Here is a 22,733-nt window from a genome sequence, read left to right on the forward strand (position 1 = left end):
ATATAAATTAAAAACTCCATGAAAGTAACAAATATTGGAGACTAAACCCAATTTGAAGGCATATTGAGAAAATTATTCTAAGTGACTACAAATTGTAAGGTGGAAAGAAGAGGGGCTGTCACTGAATTTATCCTGACATAGGACTAATATCTACCCAGGGATGTCACGGTTGTAGAAGCTTGATTAAATATCTAAAGATTCTCACGCACAATTTTACCACCTAGAATGGCTTTGACTAGAAAAAAAAAAAGTGAGATTCTACACATCTTAGCCTATAAAACAAGGCTGTCACATGGAAAGGCCTTTATAAGCAGTCTCACCTTCTAGGATAAATGTCACAGGTTACTATAGACAGTGGTATGCAGGTAAATGTTTAGCAAACAGCTCTGAAAAGAAAGAATTTGTGTACATATGGATCTATTCACACATGTAAATTTATTATAAATTTCACTGATAACCAAGATGTGTAGCAAGTAATTTACAAATAATATAATACTCTTGTTAATTTCATATAGGAAATTGAATTTCTCAGCATGCTTCCACTGATTTTTTTTTTAAAATTGTTTCCATAGCCAAGCTATGGTTGCAACTGACCACCTCGTGTAGTGATGACATGAATATTGGTTAAGATATTCACGTTAATTTACGTTAATAAGCGAGGTGTACGTGACACAACAAAGATATATGAGCAACTTTACTAGTTCATCAATAATATAAGAGACTACTTTTCTGAGTCAAAAAATAGTTTTGAATACTGGAACAATCTCCCCTTAATTTCTTTTTTGTGCCATTGATAATGTGACAGCTACAGACACGAAGTACTTTCAAGTTTAATCTGCTCTATTGATGTTTTTCCACATGTCCTTATGTCCAGACCATCAGCAAAACAGCAAGTCAAGCCCCAGCTTGTAGCATTTGCTGATTTCTGTGGTGTGAATTCTTTCATCATAGCTGACGTTAACCTGCCAATGTGACTCTGCTGCTCACAGAGATGGATTATTACACAGAGATGAATCACGCAGAGATCACCCAGAGATTGATTATCTATATGCTTCTGTTAAGCAACAGGCTTACAACATTCCTGAAAATTCAACAGTCAGCTCTTGAACTCTTGATAAGATGTTTTGCTCTTGAATGCTAAGACTACTGGTTTCTAATACTCAGAATTTTATGGAGAATGAAGATTTCATCTCCTTTGGTCGGAATCCAGTAACCAATTTAAAATAAAGTTATCTTCTTTCTGAGATGTGCTGCTTACAGCTTACGTTCTATCACCTGTGTCTATGACAGTTATGATACAGTTGCTGAAGTTTACATTAAGGGTGAATGTATGAAAGCTGCTGTGGAAAAACCCAAAGAAGCATCTGTTGATATGCCTTTCAGTGTATTAGCTTCTTCAATGTCAATAAAGGATAGTGAAAAAAATCTGTAAAAAAAAAAAAGAAAAAAAAACTATGAAAATCCATAACCACACTATTTAATTTTTTAAAAAATCACCATGAGGGCAGCCCGGGTGGCTCAGCAGTTTAGCGCTGCCTTCAGCCCAGGGCGTGATCCTGGAGACCCGGGATCGAGTCCCACGTCCAGCTCCCTGCTTGCAGCCTGCTTCTCCCTCTGCCTGTCTCTCTCTCTCTCTCTCTCTGTGTGTGTGTGTCATGAATAAATAAATAAAATCTTTGAAAAAAAAAACACCATGAATGCTCACCATTATGTTGAGTTGGTCTCAACACCCAGAAGAAGTGATGTATTACATGGTGCATTCTTATAGATTTCCTCTCATAAAAAGTAAACATTCAGTGTAAGTGAAAGGAAGTTCAAATGTCCTAGAGAGCACAGCACAAAAGGATAATGATGCAGGCCAGGAAGACCAGGGACCATAGCAGAGAGTACACTTTCATCATTCCATTGCAGACTAAGTGTTATGATTTGGTTGAAAATTTGAATAAGACTTCTGAGATAATTTGCTCCTTATAAGATTACCCAAGGTTGCTGAGAGGGCAGGATGGGAATTTAGTAACCATGTCATCTCATTTTTTTTTTAAGATTTTATTTATTTATTCATGAGAGACACACAGAGAGAAGCAGAGCCATAGGCAAAGAGAGAAGTAGGCTCCCCAAGGGGAGGCTAATGTGGGACTGGATCCTGTCACTCCAGGACCACACCCTGAGCCAAAGGCAGATGCTCAACCACTGAGCCACCCAGGCGCCCCATGTCATCTCATTTTTAAATGCACTTGGGCTCTGAAGAGTTAGATTTCTATCAAAATCATTGAGCTGTGTTTACATCTATATTGGTAGGGGCACCAAAAAAATCACAGATAGTTTCCCAAAAATATTAACACAGAAAAAATTCCGTTTTGCCTACATTTACACATTTGCCTCCTTCTAGACTACCCAGAGTAATTACATCAGATTTCTTTCAGCAAAATTTACATAAAAACCAAACAAATGAAGACAGATAAGAAATTGCAAAGCATACAGAATTGTTTTAGCCTTACAAATAGGAGGATCAGCATATTTTCAAGTCTTGACTAAATCTCAGCTTCTAAGAACCAATAGTGTTGCGGAAGAGCTATTTGATTCTGTTTCTTGGCTTTGGGGTACAACTGTATCTCAGGACTGCTGTAGTACTTTGTACCATGTCTTCTGGAGATGTGGTAACAGGTTAATAGGTGATTCACATAACCGGAATAATTCAAGCAAAATTCTGTTATGGAGAAAGGAAATAAGTAAGTAGAAATAAGGAGGGACCTTCTTGGTCTCCAAGGCGGTTGCTGTTTTAAATTCACTGTAAATCCAACAGATGAGGAAATGATTTCCATTGAAAAGGTAGTCGATTAGAGTTTCTAGAAGGTACACCATGTTGGGGGAAGCCACATGGGAAAGCTTCTCTGTCAGGCACGAGGCAGTGAAGGGGGAGAGCTCTGGGCTAAAAAGCCTTTCCTATGGTTTCTGAGAAGGAGAGGGTGAAGAAGGGGAGACAGGTGTAGGATTTACTAGCTTGAATGATTTCAGTGGGCTCTGGGGCACAAGGGCTGTCCAGGGTTGCCTGGCATCTGGCCCTGGGGTGTTCAGGGTAGGGCCCCAAGCCCTGTAGACTCGGGATTGATCAGTTTGTATTTGAAAAGCAACCCCAGGAAGCGGACTCCTTGGGAAATGGGTCCTATGGGAGGGAGGATGTCAAAGCCAGGAAACTGGGGCTTCTCTCAGTTGTATATGGTCAGATGATTGTATCATTAAGTCTATTTCAGAGGCTAGAAACACATTTAATACAGTTACTGATGTTCAAAATGTATCATATAGAATACTCACCTTCTGTTGAGTGCTTATAACTTTCTGTTTGTCCATCAGCAAATCTGGGTGAGATTTTAACATTTACCTTATATGAGATTAGAAGAGAATTCATGGAGTGGCAGTTTATATAAAGCTCTAAGAGCCTTATGGTAAAAAGTACAAAACAGATTCAATGTTTAAAATAGCAACCACAAGCAAATAGCATAGATGCATGGCAGAGGTTAATTCCATAAGCCAAAAAGCTAATGTTTTGAGTGAAAGGGGGGAAAAAATCATATATTTGTACTTGCCGTTGTAAACAAGAAGGCATGCTGGGTAGGTAGCCTGAAGCCAGCCGAATTAGAAAAACCCTTTCTGAGATTTCTCTTTTCATTATTTATAGGCTGGAGAAGATTCATTGTTTGCAAAACAACAGGGGCAGCTCTCTTTCTACATCCATTGACACAGGAAAATCTTCTCATGGAGGATTTATTTGAAGTCCTGTAGTGATTCCCGCCCGCCCCTTGTACCTGGACATTATGAATATAAGAAAGTCAAATGACATAAAACATTACACTTGGTACTAAAACAAAATTAAAAGGAACCTGTATTTTGAACAGGGTGAGGTGAGGTCAGAAAAGGGAAAGAAAGAATTCTCAATAATACATAGATGATATAAGTGGGAAATTTGTTTAAGGAATAATTTAAAATCGTGGGGGTTTTTTTGTTTGCTTGTTTAGTGATTTGCTTTGTTTTCTTTTGCTAAGATCAAATGTAAGCATTTCCAAGAAAGTGTTCATTTTTGACTGAGGTAAAGCTGATTTTAGGAGAATATAGGAGGTTAGAGTTCTAGAATTCAAGTCTACCCAACTGGTATGCAGGGTGCACCATTTGCAGCTGATCCCTCAGAAACTGTAATTTCTCTCAAAATCTCTTAAGCCTAAGGAAAACATTAAGCACATTTGATCTGTCCCAGAAGGAATTTATTAGTGGCTCGATGCTGATTTGTTGACACAGCAATTCTCACTTCCAGGAAAATCTCCTAATTACCCTTAAAGATTGCCAAATTCAATCTTAAAATGATGGCGTTATTTTCCCAATCCACAACCAAAATGAGTCTCGTTATTTTAGAAAGATTCAGAGAATAATTTCTAACTACTGACCCAAAAGTTGTGATGATTTCCCTCCCTGACCTATGTGATGTCTTTTGCTTGAATGCATCAGAAACGTATCTGTGCTCACGTGAACAGAAGTTGAGAGGAAAGTGGCCAGACCTCAGGACAAAATCAGGGCATCTTAGATGATTTCAGGTCTTTTCATATTTGCCTCATTGCGCATACCTGCTTGATTCTTCTTTGTATCTGCAGAGGGTCCACCCGCACTTATCTAATTCACATGGGAAAATAAAAACAGGCCACATGGGGCTCTGACATCCATCTGTTGCGGATCAGTCTCCCAGAGAGAGCCTGGATCAACCATCAACCTAGTTTCCAAACCCCGGAGGAAGGCCCTCAGAGATCCAACCCATGGGGAGAGCAGATTCAGGGGAGTGGGTGCAAAGGGGTGCTACTGTCAAGTCCTGTGAGGGGAAGGGGCTATATCCAGGATGGGGGGAAGGGGTGCTGGGCCCGAGGGCACAGCCCCAGCACTTTGCTGCAGGTGTCTTGGTCCTCAAGCTCTCATCAAATGCCTTCACCACAAACATCGAGTGTGTGGTGTTGTAAGCAACTGGTCTCAGAACCCTTTTTTGGGGGGGCATGTTTCCCCTGCCCCCATCTCCCCAGTACATCATATTCACCTAATTCCTTCTCTAGGGTTCCAGATTTTAAAACAAAACAAACAAAAAACCCAACTCAGATAAAGCAAATAATCTCTTTAGTTGTCACTTTTCCTAACATAAATGGACTCATGTTATTTCTTTGGAAATGCAGATTGTATCATTTCCCCACTTGATTTCTCCTTTGACCCCAGTTCTTGCAGGGTTATATGGGGCCCAGGTTCCTGGATCTCCACCCCTGATTCTTTTCCCCCACCATCCACTCATATGCCACATGTGAGGTCCCTCTGAAGTGAGAGATCTTCATAAGCCTAGGTTGTTCTCGAGGCAGGCATGCACGGTGGGTCTTTCAGAATTGCTTACCACCGAAATGCCTCCAAATCCATACTTTCACAGCTGATATTTCCTAGCTACTAGAGGTCACCTCTTTTGAGGATGTTTAATTCTAACTTTGCAGCTATTCCATTATGGCTTCAAAGTATATGAGGAAGATGGATTTCTCTGGGGGAAGTTTCTGGAGAGAACTCTCATGCACAGTGTTGGGTTTTAAGGCAGCATTAGAAGGCTTTGCCTTTATTCAGTGAGAACCTCTCTTTCCTTCAGGGATTGCTGGTAAAGGCAAATAAACTTTCAAATGCATTATTTGCTGGGCCACTAATTGATCATTTGATGTAAGACTTCATAGGCTAGGCTGGAGCATGTTATATAAACTCCAAGCTACAGAGGGAAATCCCTTTCTTCCTGAACAGAAGCACACCAGGTAGAAGAAAACGGGTGGAGGAAAAAAGTAATCCCCAGGCATTTTACCTTCCCAGACAAGAACAGAAGAAACATAAGGAAGATTCACATTTCACAGTAACCCTGCCCATCAAAACCTGCACACATGTCTGTCTCTTGGAATCTGACCCAATCATATTAAAATTCTGTCTCCTTTGAGAGGAGAAAGGAGTTCTTCCTCTCTCTTTACACCACCTCCATGCAATGCTTGCTCTCTCTTTCTCTCTCTCTCTCTCACACACACACATTACTATAATCATCATAATTGCTGTAGAAGCACAGCCATCACTAGATAATGTAGTTTTAAAGCACCAGAGTGAATTTAATACTAAAAAAAATCTTTCCACATTCGAGCTGATATTGTCACTAAATGCCACCCCTTCCCACCCCTCCATAGAACAATAAACTTAGAACTCAGATGTGAAGATTACAAGAGGTGATCCAAAATAGTGCCTTTTATAATATTTTCTGAGCTGCTTTTATCTTCATCTCTATTTTAGATTTTAACACGTGAACTATTGCAATTCTCATTTTTGTGACCTCGGCAAATACTCCACTCACTGCCCCTAATTACCTGTTTGAAGAAATATGAGAATTAGGTTTTTACATCTTTCTTCCTAATTTCACTCTGCAGATTGCCCGCCTGCCCACGTCCTCTAAAGTCACTCACTTCATTCTGACTTATTTGGTACCCTATTTCAAATTTGGGTTCTTCCCCTGCCTTCTCCACCCTCTATCCATCCCCTTAGTCTATACTTGAAAACAGCCATTTGCTTAGTATCTCCATTATGAGTGCCTGGATCGGCCATCTCTCTCCATCTATATAATCATCTTGTCTCATTTGTCAAGAATGTTCTCAAGGAGTCCCTGGACAGACAGATTTGCAGGGTAAGAGAACACACATGTGTTTCTCAAGCTTCTCTTGGAACACTTAGCAATTGTTCTTCAACAAGATGGAGACTGGATGGAGTTTGGTACCAACCAAAAATAAAAATAAAATTTTCAGTGCCAATATACTCAGAATGAACATGGTAATAAACAAAGGCAGGGTAATGAGTTTTTTTTTTTTTGAAGAATGAGTGGGTTTTTATAAACATGCTAAGGATTTGTCAGTTGTATGTCTTCTTTGAGTTCCTTTACCAGTAGTGAAATTGAGTTTATACTGATTCACTCGTCCTTTCTCATCCATCTTGTCCTGCCTCCGGAACCAGTGGAGTGTGTTGTTCAGATGGTTGGCTGGAGTTACCAGCGCAGTTCATGGCTCTAGCACAAAGCAATGTTAATTGCATAACAGGGGGAGCAAGTCCATGACTTTGGGGCTTAGCAGCATAGCAGGTTTGCAGATTCACAGAGCTAACCTGCTGGTAAGAAAGAAACAGGTGTCTTGACTACAAAGTCCATCATAACACTAGAATTTATGTGCCTGGAGGAGCAGGGATTTTGTTGTAAGTACTGCCTAATCATCGCTGGAACCCTATAAATATTAAACAGTAAGCACACGGCTCAACGATATTGCTGTCTGCAACTTATTTTGCATGCATAATTAGAATAAATGACAAATACATGTCAGTCTGTTCAGAGAGGGTGCACATGGACAAAATTAATTGTTTAGTTTAAAATCTGAAGTGAAACTTTGGTAGTTTAATAGTAAAATGGCATTATGAATCATCTTACCTATCAATATATATAAATCTGGGTATTAAAAGCAAGTCAAAATAGTTTTTATTTAATAAAACATGACACATTGTCATGATGCTATTAATTATTGTTCTGTAGAGTATTTTACTGTGTGTCTATGAATATTAAATATCTTTCTGTTGCTCAGTAATCTTGAGCCTTTCATGCTCCTTGTTAAAGTGGCATCCTACCAACTGTTTTGCCGTGATTTAAATCATTATTGATTCCTTTCAAAAAAGTACACAGCAACCCCTAAAGACGATGAGTATTTGGAAGCTGCTAAGTGACTTCACCGGCATTGAGACCGGATATCCTGGTAAGCAGCATTTCTTCTTCTAAGCCCTTTGCAATGTTATATTTGTTTGAGGCAGAGGAATGTAGTGAAAAAACAGATACAGGCTAGGGATTTTGTTCTATGATTTATCAATTGTGTGACCTCGGCTAAGACAATTAGCCCTTTTGCTTATACTTCCTTATCTTAAAAAACAGGAAAACATTTGCTTTTCCTGCTTCAAATATAAGGATAAATGAGATCATTTATGTGAGAGTGCTGTGTAAAAATGCTCTGGAAACAAGGTATTTGTTCTTTGTATAGTAACACATACCGGAAGGGAAATGAGAGAGTGTGTTGATCTCTGTTAATGGTTGGCATCTCCTGTTTGAATATGTCCTGTCCATAAGTGGTCCTCAAGTTTGCTCCCAGAGAGCTGCTTGGCAGATAAATAGATTTGTGGCAGTAAGGCTTAGCTAGGTATGTGCTGATGGAGGGAGCTCTTGCAGTAGAATTAGGGAAAACTTATTTCCTAGAGGTATAAAGATCCAAACGAGTCTGAATTTAAAGATACATTATGATTTGATCTTCCTAAAGTAGCCAGAGTTCACTGGTAATGGTGATCTAACAATTCTATTGTAGATAAGATTATGCTGTTATTGAAAATCATATTTTTTCCAGGAGAATTGTGGTAAGATGTATCTAAAATACATTTTATTTGCTCTTTTAGTAAATGTCTGCTTTATGGGATCCATTTTTTTTTCCTCATGCATTCAATAAGCAGAGATTTAACAAACAATAGTACCTATCTATGCCATGTAATGAAGAACAAGACATGATCTTGGTGGTCTGAGATTTTATTACTCTCTTCACTCACCAGACCAGTTTCTCTATGATGGTTTCTAATTTAGTAAGATTAAAAAAAAAGATTCTGGAAAGCCTTCATATTGGCCCTTTTCTTTTCTTTTCTTTCTTTTTTTTTTTTTTTTTGTAGCAATAACTACAAGAGAGAGAATTTCTACTTGTCCTTCTACTACATGTCAGTGTCACCTTGTTTTATGAGATTCAAATTAAATTTGCTCAAGTGTCCATTCCTAAAATACAGGAAGACTTCATGAGCTCTTAGAATTTCTGGGATTCTTTTATAGAGTTTACATGGTTCTTAAACACTTCTGTTTTTGAATTTTTGCTTCTGGTGACTGTTCTGTATTTCGGTAATTTTTGCAAGCATATGATGTCTGTTTTCCATATGTGTTGCCTTACTCTGAGTGCTCAAACTCTTTTATAGCCTTCTAGCTCAGTGCAATGGGTGTTGGATCAAACTTGTGCTGAATTTCCATGACATTTACACTGAAGCATTGTCAACAATTTAACACTAGATTAGAAAAAGCAATAAAACTTTTAGAAGAAAAAAAAAAAACTTTAAAAGAAAATCTAAGTGACGTTGGATTTGGTGATTAATTTTTACGTACAACACTAACAGAATGATCCATGAAAGGAAAAAAAAATGAAAATTTAGATTTTACTAAAAGTAAAGACTTCTGCTATGATGAAGACACTGTTCAGAGAATGAAGGGACAAGCTGTAGACTGAGAGAAAATGCTTGCAAAACATGCATCTGATGAGGGATGTGTACTGAAAATACATTAGGAATACTTGTAACTCAACTATACGAAAATAAGCCACTCAATTAAAATACAGGTGAAAGGGCACCTGGGTGGCTCAGTTGTTTGAGCCTCTGACTCTTGATTTTGGCTCAGGTCATGATCTCAGGGTCATGAAGTCAAGCCCTCCGTAAGGCTTGACACTGAACATGGAACCTGCTTGGGACTCCCGCTCTCCCTCTGCTCCTCCCCAACTTTCTCACACTCTCTCTCTCTCTCATATATATATGTATGAAAAAGAGATGCCTGAGTGGCTCTGTGGTTGAGTGTCTGCCATCGGCTCATGTCATGATCCTGGGATTCTGGGATCAAGTCCTGCATCAGGCTGCCTGCAGGGAGCCTGCTTCTCCCTCTGCCTATGTCTCTGTGTCTCTCATGAATAAATAAATAAAATATTTTTTTTAAAGAAAGATCTAAGAAGATGATGTGTCCCCAAAGAAGATATACCATTAACATCTAATTTTAGAGGCTATAGAAAACACACAAGATGACATACAAAATGTTGTAAAAATCGTATTTAAAACCAAGATAAAGTGCTGAACAAAACTTTGGGAAGAAAAGTAGAAATAAAGATGGCATTTACATGTTGAAAACAAAATTATAGAAAGAGAGTTCATTAAATCCCAAACACTAGGGGACAACTGAATGGGAGAAATCAATTTTAAAGAGTCCAAAGGGATGATAAGAGCTACAACAAACCATGAAAGAGGTAGAACAAATGGAAAGCACATGGAAACATGAGAGAAATAAGAAACAATTTACCTGTTATTGTTGTATAATTGACCATTGTCATATGGATCATTCCAGCCTCTTTTCCTTTCCTCTCCATAAGTTTCCACTGGCATACTGAGAAACCTGGCTCCTACCATCCACCAACTATCTGCATAACTGTTTCATTGTACTGTACACCTGTAGCATCAAAATTATTGACTGGTATCCCTGTGGGAAGCAGCTTCATTGACTAGAGTCCAGTACAATATAGAATTTATTATACTTGGTTTTATAGACTTGACTAATCTCCAAAATTATTTAGGTCAGCACCTTTCTCCTCATCCCCTCTAGTGAGGTGGTTTCAAATATTTCCAAGATAGTGAAGTTCTCCCATCATATTCTGACCCCCATCCTGGGATCCTGTAATCTGATACTTGTCTGTGGGCACCAAAAGCCTAGGGCTGCTTTAAAATGTAATCTCAACCTTAAAATGTCACTTCTAGATTTTCTTATAACTGAGGGCTCTTTGCCCGTTTGCTTCTTGTAAGTTTTCACTAGAATTGTGTCCACACTGTGGCTTCCAGGACCTAACCCAACGTCTGTACGGCATCCACATTTAGGTGTTTTGTGGATGTCTCCTTTCAAACAATTACATTTAAATTTAATCTAAGTTTTCCTCACACTTCTGAAACCCTTTTCCTCTCTCTCCACATCATTTCCAGTTTACTTTTATCTCCCCTTATTTCAAGTCCCTCAAACATGGGGATTTCTAAGTTCCCAGAGAAATAAACTGACTGGCCCATTCAGAGTTTGCTATCAACCCATGGTCCAACCGACTCCAACTCAACCAGGCATTTGGAATTACAGAGATCACTGTACTCTCAAAAGGATTATGGGAGGAAACGTTTGAGGAGGACTACATTAAATAAACAGGTAGAGTTTTTTTTATCTGCTATATTAAAAGAAAAAAAATTGCAACAGAATTTCATAAAACTAGGCCATTAAATCCAGTGATCATCTTTTAGTTTCATCTTATTTGACCTATGAGTGATATTAACAAACAAAACACTTCCCGACTCCTCCTGGATTTTTTTTTAATTGGCATTCAGAACACCAAGGTCTGCTGCTTTTCTTTAAATCCTGCTGATTGCTCCTTCCAGCCTCCTCTGATAAAGTCCCTTTTCTCCTGACCTCCAACAGGTGAGATACTCATAGACTCAATTGTTTGACATAATCTCTTGGTACGCCTCTAATGATCTTATCCAAATCTCTTTCTTTAAACTGCATCAATATGAGATGAGATGATACTCAAATTATAGTCTCTAGCCTACACCTCTCCTTCGAACTACATATTTATGTCTTTACCTGTTCAACATGTCACTTGTATAACAAATAGGCATGACACCCTTCACATGTCCAAAACTGAGCTCATGACATTCTCCCTAAACCTGTTGATCCTATAGGCTTCTTCATTTTAATTATTAGTGAACATATATTTCCAGTTTTTCAGTCCAAAAAGCCATGTGTTATTCTGTATCCCTCTCACACACTCCATGTCTGCCTGTCATTGAATCCCGCTTCCTCACCTTCAGGTATATCCAGATTCTGACTGGATCTGCTAACCACTCTAGTCTGTCACCAACCTCTTAGATTGTTTCAATGGCCTGCTTCCACTCTTGGTTCCTGTTCAGAGTCCTAAATACACAGCAGTCAGAGGGATGGTGGCAAAAATAAACCAGATCCCATCTATCCCCTACTTAAACTCCCCCTGCCCCCACGTGGCTTCTCACTAACAAAAAATGAACCTGGAGTCTATCCTCTGGTTCACTGACATGCACATGACCTAACTGACATTATATCCAGACCTCATCTACTTCTCTTGCTCTTCTGTATTCTATCTAGCCACACCAGCTTTCTTGCACTTTCTTGAGCACACTAGATCTACCTGCACTTCAGGAAACCATTGGCTTACCATGTTTTTTATCCAGATATCTGCCTGACTTGCTGTCTCATCAATTTTATGCCTTTCTTCAAAATTCACATTTTCTATGGAGGCTTCCATGGCTACCCTACATAAAATTTCATAATATCAGACATTTCCTATCCCCAACACCTACTTTATTTTAGCACTTAATACTATTCATTGCCTACCATACATTTATTGTACTACTTAATATTGTTTATTGTCCATCTTTCCCACCAGAATTTAAGTCATTTGAGGACAGGGAGTTTTGTCTTTATAATCAACCATATTATTCTGAATTCACGAACATGTCATAATACAGAGACAGTGTCCTACCAGGATTCATTAAGTCAATAAAATAAATGATAGATTGTTTTAATTCCCACAGCAACTCTAGTAGATAAACATCATTCTCAATAATCACATGAGGAAATCACAGTTCAGGCATGAGGTCATCACTTGCCTACATCGTGAACGCAGCTGGACCTCAGACTCAGGCTTTTATTTTGAATTTTAAGTTTTTTTTTTTTCACATTATTTTTTTCCTAGTAAAGGCCTATGATAATTTCTTAAACCTACAGAATGTTGAGTAAATTCTTGTTGATGGTAATATTTTAGGTATATGTACTTTTCATAATTTTCAAGTGTGGTTTGTATTCTGTATTTCACTTAAATAATTTTGTCTTCTTCAAAGAGATGATAATTTAATTGTTATTTGGCTTCCACTCCAAATTCTGTGTTATTTTCCAACTTAAAAAAAGAAGAATATGTACTCATATCCTTCCTTTGCTTCATTCTTTGAGTATAGCACTGAGAAACCAATAAAACTTTTTTTTTTTTTAATGCTTTGACCTTGGTCTAGACACCATTAACTAATTTTGTGTTTCTGATTTTCCCCCAAATTCTGGGTAAGCACTTCTACAAAAAGAGACAAATCTCCATGCTTTCTTCTGTGTAACAAACATTGGATGGTTGTATAAAAAAAAAATTGTATTTCCAAGTGAATTCTTTCTTTCCTTCTACTTACTAAATGTCCTTGTCTTCTGCCATCCCAGGTTTCTGTGAGGGGATTTTCATATAACTGAAAGCCAAGAAGCCAAGGCCCATGATTGATTAGGACTGCTGCCATATATAAACTTGAAAATTTGCTCCTGTGACAAGATAAGCACAGACAAGAGACTCGATCAAAGTCAGCAGCTGCCAGATGTTAAGGCATGCATTTTGGTCACAATTTTAAGGATGCTAACTGGCTTTAGCACAAAGGAGGTTTCATATGTACTCCCAAGGCAGGTGACGCACCATTGATGGAAGGTTAGTAACTTTTCAGATAAGAGTGATATGTCTGATTGCTATTAAAACATCACCCTTGGTAATGGCATTGTAGGGCTCTTTCATCAAAATGAGGTGTTGGTGCTTGCCACCCACACACTCAATTGGAGTCCAGACATCTATTGATGAGGGTAGTGTGACCGCTGAGGGCTGGAGGCTTCAAGACAGATTGTCCCTGAGCAAAATGCACCACTCACTCGCCGCTGCAGGAAGAATGGCTATAGAAAGTCATTCTGTTGTTTGATTCATGGGTCCTGGGGATAAAACAAAGCCTTAGTTGGACTGTCATGCATTAATCCCTATCATGCTTACAAAATTAAAAGGATTTGTTTTTAAAGTCTAAGATTATTAAATGGTCAACTCTTTGAACAAGAACAGCTTGCTATGGGGAGGAAATCATGATGTCACAGAACAACTTGGATTTCTATGAAATATTAAAAGAAGAAGAAGAAAAAGAAGAAGAAGAAGAAGAAGAAGAAGAAGAAGAAGAAGAAGAAGAACAGAAAAAGATTTTTAACAAGTTTTCCCTAACAAAACACTAATTTGTCAGCTAACAAAAATATTAATTTGTCATGACCTGAATCAGGAAAAAAAAATCCCCTTCTTTAACCTTCACATAATTTCTCCTCTCTCCCTATTGAAGAGGGAGTTTAAAAAAATCCAGAAAGTCATTCAAAGGTGAATCTTATTTTACTTTATAAAGAAATGCTTCTTTTAAAAACATTTTGTTCACAGGTACCATGAGGTTCTTTAAGAGTACAAATTATTCTCCTTTATCACTTGAGTGAAGAGAGAGAGAAAGAGAGACAGTACCAGCCCATGTGTATAAAGTGTCTTCTTTGGATAGGACTGGGTGTACTTTTATGCTGGGCATTGTGCCCAGCTCATTGTAACTTGTTATTCATTTTTTTCTAAATTGCAGCTTTTATTCCAGTCCCTTCAGAGATAATGGGACCACAAATCCTATTATCAGAATGATTCTGCTCTTCATGTGACTTAGGGAGGGTTTCTGTAGTGTAAGTAACACATGTTCCCATCCTCTGGTATGCAAAATAAGACCATTCTAGACATCCATGTTCTTGGTCTATCTTTTACAAACACGTGCACTCTGCTACAGAATGTCAACACCAATGTCATAACATAATGAAAGAAACTAGATTCTTCTTCTAGGCTTCCTCTATGCTTTCTTGAAAATGCAGCTAGCGTAACTTTCTTTCTCTTGCGGAGAATCTTTACAAATGTCGAAGAAAATCACAAATGATGTGATTCGACAAATGGATGCAATAAGAAGAATAGTGAATTTTAAAAATAAACTTTTAGATTTGGTTTTTAAATAAATCAGGGAATGTCCCATCTGTAAGTTGTTGTGCCAGTTACTTAACCACCGTGGGTCTCAGATTTATGCTCTATGAACTCAAATTAATAATATTTACCCTAACTACATTACACAGTTATTAATAATAATGACTACCATCTATTTGCTATTGGGAAATCTAGAAAAATGAAATTCAGTGACCAGAATGAGCAGACAGGAAATCGATTCTTGGGCTGGATGATTAATATTAAGCTTGCTTTGATCACTTTGCTTATTTGCAGCACAGTTGAAGAAGGTTCCTTCACTATGATGCCCTTTTCTATTCAAAAGGACAAAGGAGATCTTTGGTGGTTAGGTTACTGTGCTATCTATGTGCTGTGATTGCTCCTTACAGTTTGTTTTGCTTTCTTTGGAAAACAAATAATGAACCAATTTGTTACTTTGTGACAAATGAACTGGCAGCTTTATCAAGTGGTAAACCACTGTACCTAACAAATTTACATAAAGAAACACAGTGCCAGGAGTCAGTAAGCTTCAATCCTCCAAAGTAGATCCAAACGTAATGTAACCAATACATGAGGCACCTGTGAAAAAATATGTGAAGATCAATTACTCCCAGGGAAAGCTGGGGGTACAAACGTCCTCTGACTCTTGCTGACTATGTTTAAACATGTTCCAATCTAGAACATGTAAGAAGAATGGGCATGAGGCCAGAGTCCCTGCTGAGGAGGCAGGACACCAGGCAGGTGGGTGACTGGCTTCCTAGGAACACTTTGGGGTTTTTTCTCTTGGGAAATTCTTAGGATGTTAGGCTCCTTTGGGGCTCTTAAAATTAGGGACCAATGTGATATTTAATTAATTTAGGGAGGATGTTTAGCTATTCTTTTTTAGCTCACAGTGAGTCTATGTAGCTTGTGAGCTGAGAAGAAAGAGAAGATAAACCAGTGATGCGTATGCAGAGAAGGACTTCCCTCCCTCTCTCATCATTCACTTCTTCTCCCTCGTGTTCTCCCTCATGCTCATTCACATTGCTGTGGTTCCTCTTCAGTTCACTCTATACCATCTCACCGTGGTCTCCTGTTCAGCCTGACCACCAGTGAGGCGTCCCATGCCTGCTTCTTCACAGCCTTACATAAGTGGCAGAGTCTTGCTACTTCCCTCTCTCTCCTCTGAGTTATTCTTATGCACATTTGCTAGGTTAATATTATTATTATTTTTACAGGAAAAAAATTAATAATACTGACTACCATCTATTTGCTATTGGGAAATCTACTTGTCATTTACCTTCTGAACTGTAGGATCCAAAAAGTGGGGCTATTCTGACTTGGGTTCATAATGTCACAAGTCACAAGGATCAGTGGTCCTTTCATGTACTGAGAGCCTCTGTAACAGCTGGTTTTGCCTTACTGGGAACTAAGAAAAATACCTCCTCCATACTTGTATTAATGCTGAACATTCTGACTTCAGGGCTTGACCTGTGAATGCCACCTCCTCCCTGTGTCCTTAACCACTCTTCTGGGAAAAACAGAAGTAGTGCTCCTGCCTCTAAATCTCTACAGTGCTTTGTATAGTTTTTTTTTTTTTAAGATTTTATTCATTTATTCATGAGAGACACAAATAGAGAGAGAGGGAGAGAGAGAGAGAGAGAGAGAGAGACAGTGAGAGAATCAGGCTCCATGCAGGGAGCCCAATGTGGGACTCTATCCCGGGTCTCTGGGATCATGCCCTGGGCCGAAGGCAGGCACTAAACCACTGAGCAACCCAGGGATCCCTGCTTTGTATAGTTTAAAAGATAAAACATACTATTACTTCATATTTTAGAATTATACATGCTCATCATATTTCCTCTTTCATTGAATAAGTTCATTGTACTTAGGGTCCATCTTTAGCATATTGTGCATTCTTCTTTTGGCTTGTTACATATAACTGACGCTGGGCAAATATTTGTTGAATGTGAGCACTTCCATCTTTCTTTTCCATATTCTGGTTTTGGAATGACAGGATGCATGCATATGCCTAGTTCATTTTCAAAAGGCTCTGTGCTTTTAAATTCTGACCTGACACAGAACTTGAGATGATGACATTATAAAATATTCATACACTGGTGTCATCATATCTCATCCCCAAAACTTAAATGGCTCAGCTGACTTAATGGATTACCTTCGTTTTAAGGATCATTTGAATATAATCTTCCTCCCCTCAAATTATTTCAATCATTGTGAGCTTCTGCTGACCTACTTTTAAACCAGTGGAGAAAACCTTCCCAGAGCCAACATTTGTAATTACAGACTAGCTAGTAGTGTCATAGTAGCTACAGGATACTATAAGCCATTTTTCTCACCAAATCTAAATTGAGAGGATCCAGGTTAGTTCACACATCATCTCTTAAGGTTCAAAAGAATCCCCCCAAACTGCATATTTCTTTTGGCCCAAATCCTGAACCAAGGAATCAGGCAGTTGGGAGACCCAAACCTGATAATGGATAAAAGTGATGGTATTCTTATGTTCGAATCCCCAACTGAGACTGATTTATCTAGTCACGGGAAGGGTGGGGGTTGGGCAGACATCCACCCACATGGTTAGAGTCTGGACTCTAAATATCTGGCACTCAGGAACCGACAACAACACATGTTCTCTTGGGTGGCAGCTATGCTCAGAAAGACAGAAAAGGAAGCGACTGACTGAACCACCTTGTCTCTTTCCCAACTGAGTGACCAGATGGAGTCACTCTTCCTTTACTGGCTGAGACTGGAAGGAAGAATGGGGGTTGACTAATGACCACAAGTGTTATGGGTAGATGGCCATTAATAGAGGAAGAACTCTCCCTCTGGGCTATCCATATGGTCTCTACTTGATTGTGGTATACAGTGGAAAGAATGACAGTGTTGGGGTTTTGATTTTTTTTTTTAAGCAAGACAAACTTTTGATTGTCCATTTCACAATCTAGTTGTGTGACTTAAACAAGTCAATAGACTTCTTGAAATCTTAAATTCATCAGTGTAAAAGGGATATAAAATAACAACAATAAGAATGACCGTATTTATGAAAGCACTTTTTAAACCATGAAACCTTCACAAACATCAGCTAGAGATAATATGAAATTTATGTCAGTTCTTATGTCAAATTCTGTAGTCATTTATATCATAAGATATGGACTACTTCTAGTTCTTTTGAGATTTGAAATACAAGCTAGGTACTCATTACTTATTTAATGAGCAGAAGAAAACATAAACCAAATATATTAATCAATACAAATGCAAGTGAGTACATTATTCCTTTAAAAAATAAAGACTGGGGCATTTAAGTGGCTCAGTTGGTTGAATGTCTGACTCTTGTTTTCAGTTAGGGTCATAGTCTTAGGGTTGTGAGATCAAATCCCACTAGCATTCTGTGCTCATCAGGGAGTCTGTTTGGGATTCTTTCTCTCCCTCTCCCTCTGCCCCTCCCCCTACTTATGCATTCTCTCTCTCCCTCAAATAAATAAATAAAATCTTAAAAGAATGAAGACTATCAGATTCTAAGAAAACAGTTTGGCAATATGTTTGGAAAAAAAATTTTCTTGGAAAAAGACTGGGAAAAGATGGACTAGGGAAATGAAACAAACAAACAAACAAAAAACAAAAAACAAAAATAAAACAAAACAAAACAGAAAACATGAAATTTGCCAAAAAGATAATTAAATATAATATTAAAGTTATAATTTACACACAAGGTTATAACATCTGAAGTTTGTACCTATAAAAATTCATAACATTCTTAAGGATATTATGAATCAAAATAGTGAACAGATTGTAAAAACTATTTTAAAAAGAAAAATAATCTAGAATTTATGTACACATGACCAAACATTTGTGATATATCAGAAGTACATGCTTTTCCCCCAATATCTATTCAATGACACAAAGATACTCTTGTAATCTGACAGTCTTTATATTTTAATGGAGCAAACACACACACATTTATATATACATGATACAGGCACTTTCAAAGAAAGTTTGATATTTCTTCCAAAAGTAAACATATTTTAATCTTGTGATCCAGCAAATGCACTCCTTGGTATTTACTTAGAGGAATTATAAACTTATAGTCATACAAAAACTTGCATACAAATGTTTATAGCAGTTTTATTCAGAATTTCTAAATCTTGGAAGCAACCAAAATGTCCCTTCTTAAGTGAATGAATAAATAAAGTGTGGAACATCCATATAATAAAAAAAAAATTATCCAGTGCTAAAAAAAAAAAAAAGACTTTCAAGCTATGAAAAGATATGGAGAGACTTTGATTTATATTACTAAGTAAAAGAAGCCAATCTTAAAAATCTACTTACTGTGTGATTCAACTATATGACATTCTGGAAAAGGCAAAATTATGGAGACAGTAAAAAGATCAGTGGTTTCTAGGGGTTGTGGGGTAGGGGAGGAAGAATGAATAAATAGGCAAATCACAGAGGATTTTCAGGGCAGTGAAAATACTATGTATAATACCATAATAATAGATTTCATCACATTTTATCCAAATCCATGTGAATTGTAATGTAAACTATGGACTTACAGTAATCATGATGTGTCAGTGAAGGTTTCACCAATTGTATCAAATGTACCAATCTGGTGGGGAATATTGATAATGGTGAGGGCTATATGCTGTGTGGGGACAGGGGTATATAGGAAATCTCTATGACTTTCAATTTTTCTGGGAACTGAAAACTTCACTAAAAAACTTAAAATCTGATTAAAAAAAAATTAATCTGTGCAATTGGCTCTATCGGGAGAATCATAAGAGATTCCCAGTATGTTCAGAGAAGCTATTGATAAAAGTCAGCACCCATTCACGATCACAAGACAAGTATTTTAGCATGCTAGGAAAAAAAGAAACTTTCCTCAACCTGATAAAGGATATCTTATCTACCAAAAACAACAACAAAAAACAAACAAAAATGCCCTACAACAAACATCATACTTAATGGTAAAAAGGTTGAATATTTTCTCCTAGATGAGGAACAAGACAAGGGCATACACCTCTATCACTTTTGTTCAAATTTATCAGAGGTCTTAGACAGGACAATAAAACATAAAAATAAATAAAAGTCCTACAGATTGAAAAGATAGAGTAAAACTGTTCTTATTCTTAAGTAGCATAATTGTGTTTGTTGTGAATCCTAAGGAATTTACAAAAAAAAAAAAAACTACTAGAAGTATTAAGTGATTTAGCAAGGGTGAGAATATAAAATACATATAATATATATAAGATACATATATATATAAGGTGAGTATATAAAAATCAGTTATATCTCTGCTATTTACAGTAACATCAAAAAACATAAAATACTTAGAGATTCATTCAATAAAACATGTTACATGGAAGGCGTATTGTATGTGGAAAACTAGCAAACATTGCTGAAACTAAAGAAGTTCTAATTAAATGAAAAGATATATCATGATCATGGGCTGGAAGTTTCAGTATTGTTGTGATGTCAATTCTCCCCAAACTGATGTACAGATTTTCAATCAAAATGCCAGCTGGCTTGTTCACAGAAATTGATTCTAAAATAAAGTAGGTTCTAAAATGTATTTGAAAATGCAAGGATCTAGAAATGCTAGAGAATTTTTTAAAAATAAAGAACTAAGTTGTAGGGCTCACACTACCTCTTCTTAAGACTTACGATAAAGGTTCAATAATCCAGATAGTTTAGCATTGGCATGGGGACAGGACAGAGGCATAGAAAGAATAGAATCCAGAATAAAATGTACACATACATGGTCAATTGATTTTCCACAAAGGGGCCAAGGTCATTCAATGGGGAAAAGATAATCTTCTCAGTAATGTAGCTAAACAACTGTATGCCCATAAACCTTCATACTTTTCTCACACTTTATACAAAAATTACTCAAAAAGGATCATAGACCTAAATGGGAATGCTAAACTATGTAGCTAATAGAAGACATCACAGGAGAAAAATCTTTGTAGTGTAGAATCCAAATACACAATCAGAAACGAAAAAGTCAAGACACTGAACTTCACAAAAATAAAGAACTTGTTCCTCAAAAAGCACTGTTCAGAAAGCAAAAAGGCATAGACAGGAGAAGATATTCACAATACACATGTATGACAAAGGATCACATGAGACGTATATAAATTTTGTAACTCAACAGTAAGACAAATAATCCAGTTAAAAAATGGGCAAGATTTAAACAGCTATCTCACAGAGGAACACATGCTGTATGATCCCATTTATATGAAGTTCTAGAACAAGCCAGATCAGATCAGTTGTTTCGTGGTTGCAGGGTTGAGGGGATTGACTACGAAGGGACATGAGGGGTTTGGGGGAGGTGGAAATGCTCTATATCTAGATTGGGGTGGCAGTTACATCATCAGTTTATGATTTTCTCAAAAGTCATACAAACTGTCCACTTTAAATGGGTACATTTTACTGTATGCAAATTATGCCTAAATAAAATTTATTTTAAAAATATGAAAAGAAAATGACAGTTTATTCATCTCTGCCAAGTCTATTAAAGTACTTGCAGGGTTTATTATCTTTTGTCTTTTGTAGAAAATGAGACTCCTATTCTGTTTTGTGGAATAAAGGATGCACATTGAAATTACCTGAAGTTTTAAAAGGTAAAAGCATTGATAGTTGCTCATTGTGAAGTTTTAGACCACTTCTTTCTGTTTAGCATTTTCTACTCTGCATTACATATTTATTTTGTCAGATTCCTTTCTTTTTCTATGTAGATCCTGTGTTATGGGCTGAATTATGCTCCTCAAATGCATAAGTTGAAGTTATATCCTCAATATCTCAAATCCGAGTATATTTAGGAACAAAGTCTTAAAGGAGGTAATTCAGTTAAAATGAGGTCACTAGGAAGGGCTCTAATCCAATACAACTGCTGTGTTCATAAGAAGAGGAAATGTGAACACGCTAATAGGGAAAAATGATGTGAAGACACAAGGAAAAGACAGCTGTCTACAAGCCAAGGAGAGAGGCCTCAGAGGGAACCAACCTTGCCAGCACCTTCATCTTGGATTTCTGGTCTCCAGAAATGTGAGAAAATAAATGTTGCTTAAGTCTCTCGGTCTCTGGTACTTCTTAGCCAGCCGTTGCAAACCAATACACCCTATCCTTATAGTTAAAACTTAGTAAAAATAGAAACATCCTTCATTAAACAAGCAGAACTATATTGTGTTTTCCTATTAATCTGATTCTTCAGATTCCCTAAATGCCTCTGAAGGAGAAGGGATGCACACTAAAGCACACACACACACATTCTCAATTTTACAAATCAGTGAACCTGGCTTTATCTTGGATGACTACTTTCAGTGTCACAGTTCATGTCACATTATGATAGTAATTTGAAATATGTCCCTAAAATATCCAAGCCTTTTGAGTGAAGAAATTTGAAATCTCTATTTAACATTCTCAGAACGTCTTTGTCTCCAGTCTAGTCTAGTTGACACACTTGGATCAATAAGAGAACATTATTTAGTGTCCCTTTGACATTAAAGAAACAACTCTTGGCCAATCTCTAGTACTGTTGCTCTGTCACTGACCATGGAAAGCTATGACTTGTCAGTAGATTCAGCCCGCTGTGGAATGTAAAATCAGTTTCGCTTGCTTCCCCCACTCAGTTTTTGTTGGAAAACAATCCATCCCCAAACTTAGTGGTTTAAGCAGATAAGTGTTTACATAGCTCAGAGTTCTGGGCTGGACTCCGTCGAGTGTTTTTTTCCAGCTTGGGCTGAACTTCTGCATGTATTTGAGGTCAACTGCCAGGTTGGTTGTGAATTGGCTGGTAGAAGTGTTCCTCAGCTGGGACCACTGGCCTTGCATCCTCGACAAGCAGCAGGACCTGTTTTCACTGTAGAATCGCTTTCCAGGAAAGGAAGTGAAATGGGCAGACCTCTTGGAATGAATCTTAGAGCAAGTGCAATCCACCAAAAGAAAAGGGGTAGGAAAAGAGACTCCACTTGTTGAAGG

General features: G+C 37.6%; 2 long non-coding RNA genes across 5 annotated transcripts; one reads left to right on the forward strand and one right to left on the reverse strand.

Moving 5' to 3' along the window:
- Positions 1–456: 456 nt before the first annotated feature.
- On the reverse strand, positions 457–21,987 carry LOC140635547 (uncharacterized). 2 transcript variants are annotated; one of them, XR_012032885.1, is made up of 4 exons: positions 21,760–21,987; positions 13,141–13,264; positions 2,499–3,803; positions 457–1,426 (listed from the first exon to the last, which is right to left on the reverse strand). It is a non-coding gene; the product is annotated as an uncharacterized lncRNA (long non-coding RNA). The 2 variants fall into 2 exon arrangements; XR_012032876.1 differs by lacking the exon at positions 457–1,426 and having other exon boundaries at positions 1,437–3,803.
- LOC140635544 (uncharacterized) lies at positions 7,093–21,826 on the forward strand. 3 transcript variants are annotated; one of them, XR_012032865.1, is made up of 7 exons: positions 7,093–7,272; positions 7,744–7,820; positions 10,873–11,083; positions 13,169–13,424; positions 15,442–15,503; positions 21,309–21,376; positions 21,491–21,826. It is a non-coding gene; the product is annotated as an uncharacterized lncRNA (long non-coding RNA). The 3 variants fall into 3 exon arrangements; XR_012032863.1 differs by lacking the exon at positions 10,873–11,083 and having other exon boundaries at positions 7,094–7,272; XR_012032866.1 differs by lacking the exons at positions 10,873–11,083; positions 15,442–15,503 and having other exon boundaries at positions 7,096–7,272.
- Positions 21,988–22,733: the final 746 nt, after the last annotated feature.

This window comes from Canis lupus, chromosome 1 (assembly GCF_048164855.1).
Source record: "Canis lupus baileyi chromosome 1, mCanLup2.hap1, whole genome shotgun sequence".
Classification (NCBI taxonomy): Eukaryota; Metazoa; Chordata; class Mammalia; order Carnivora; family Canidae; genus Canis; species Canis lupus.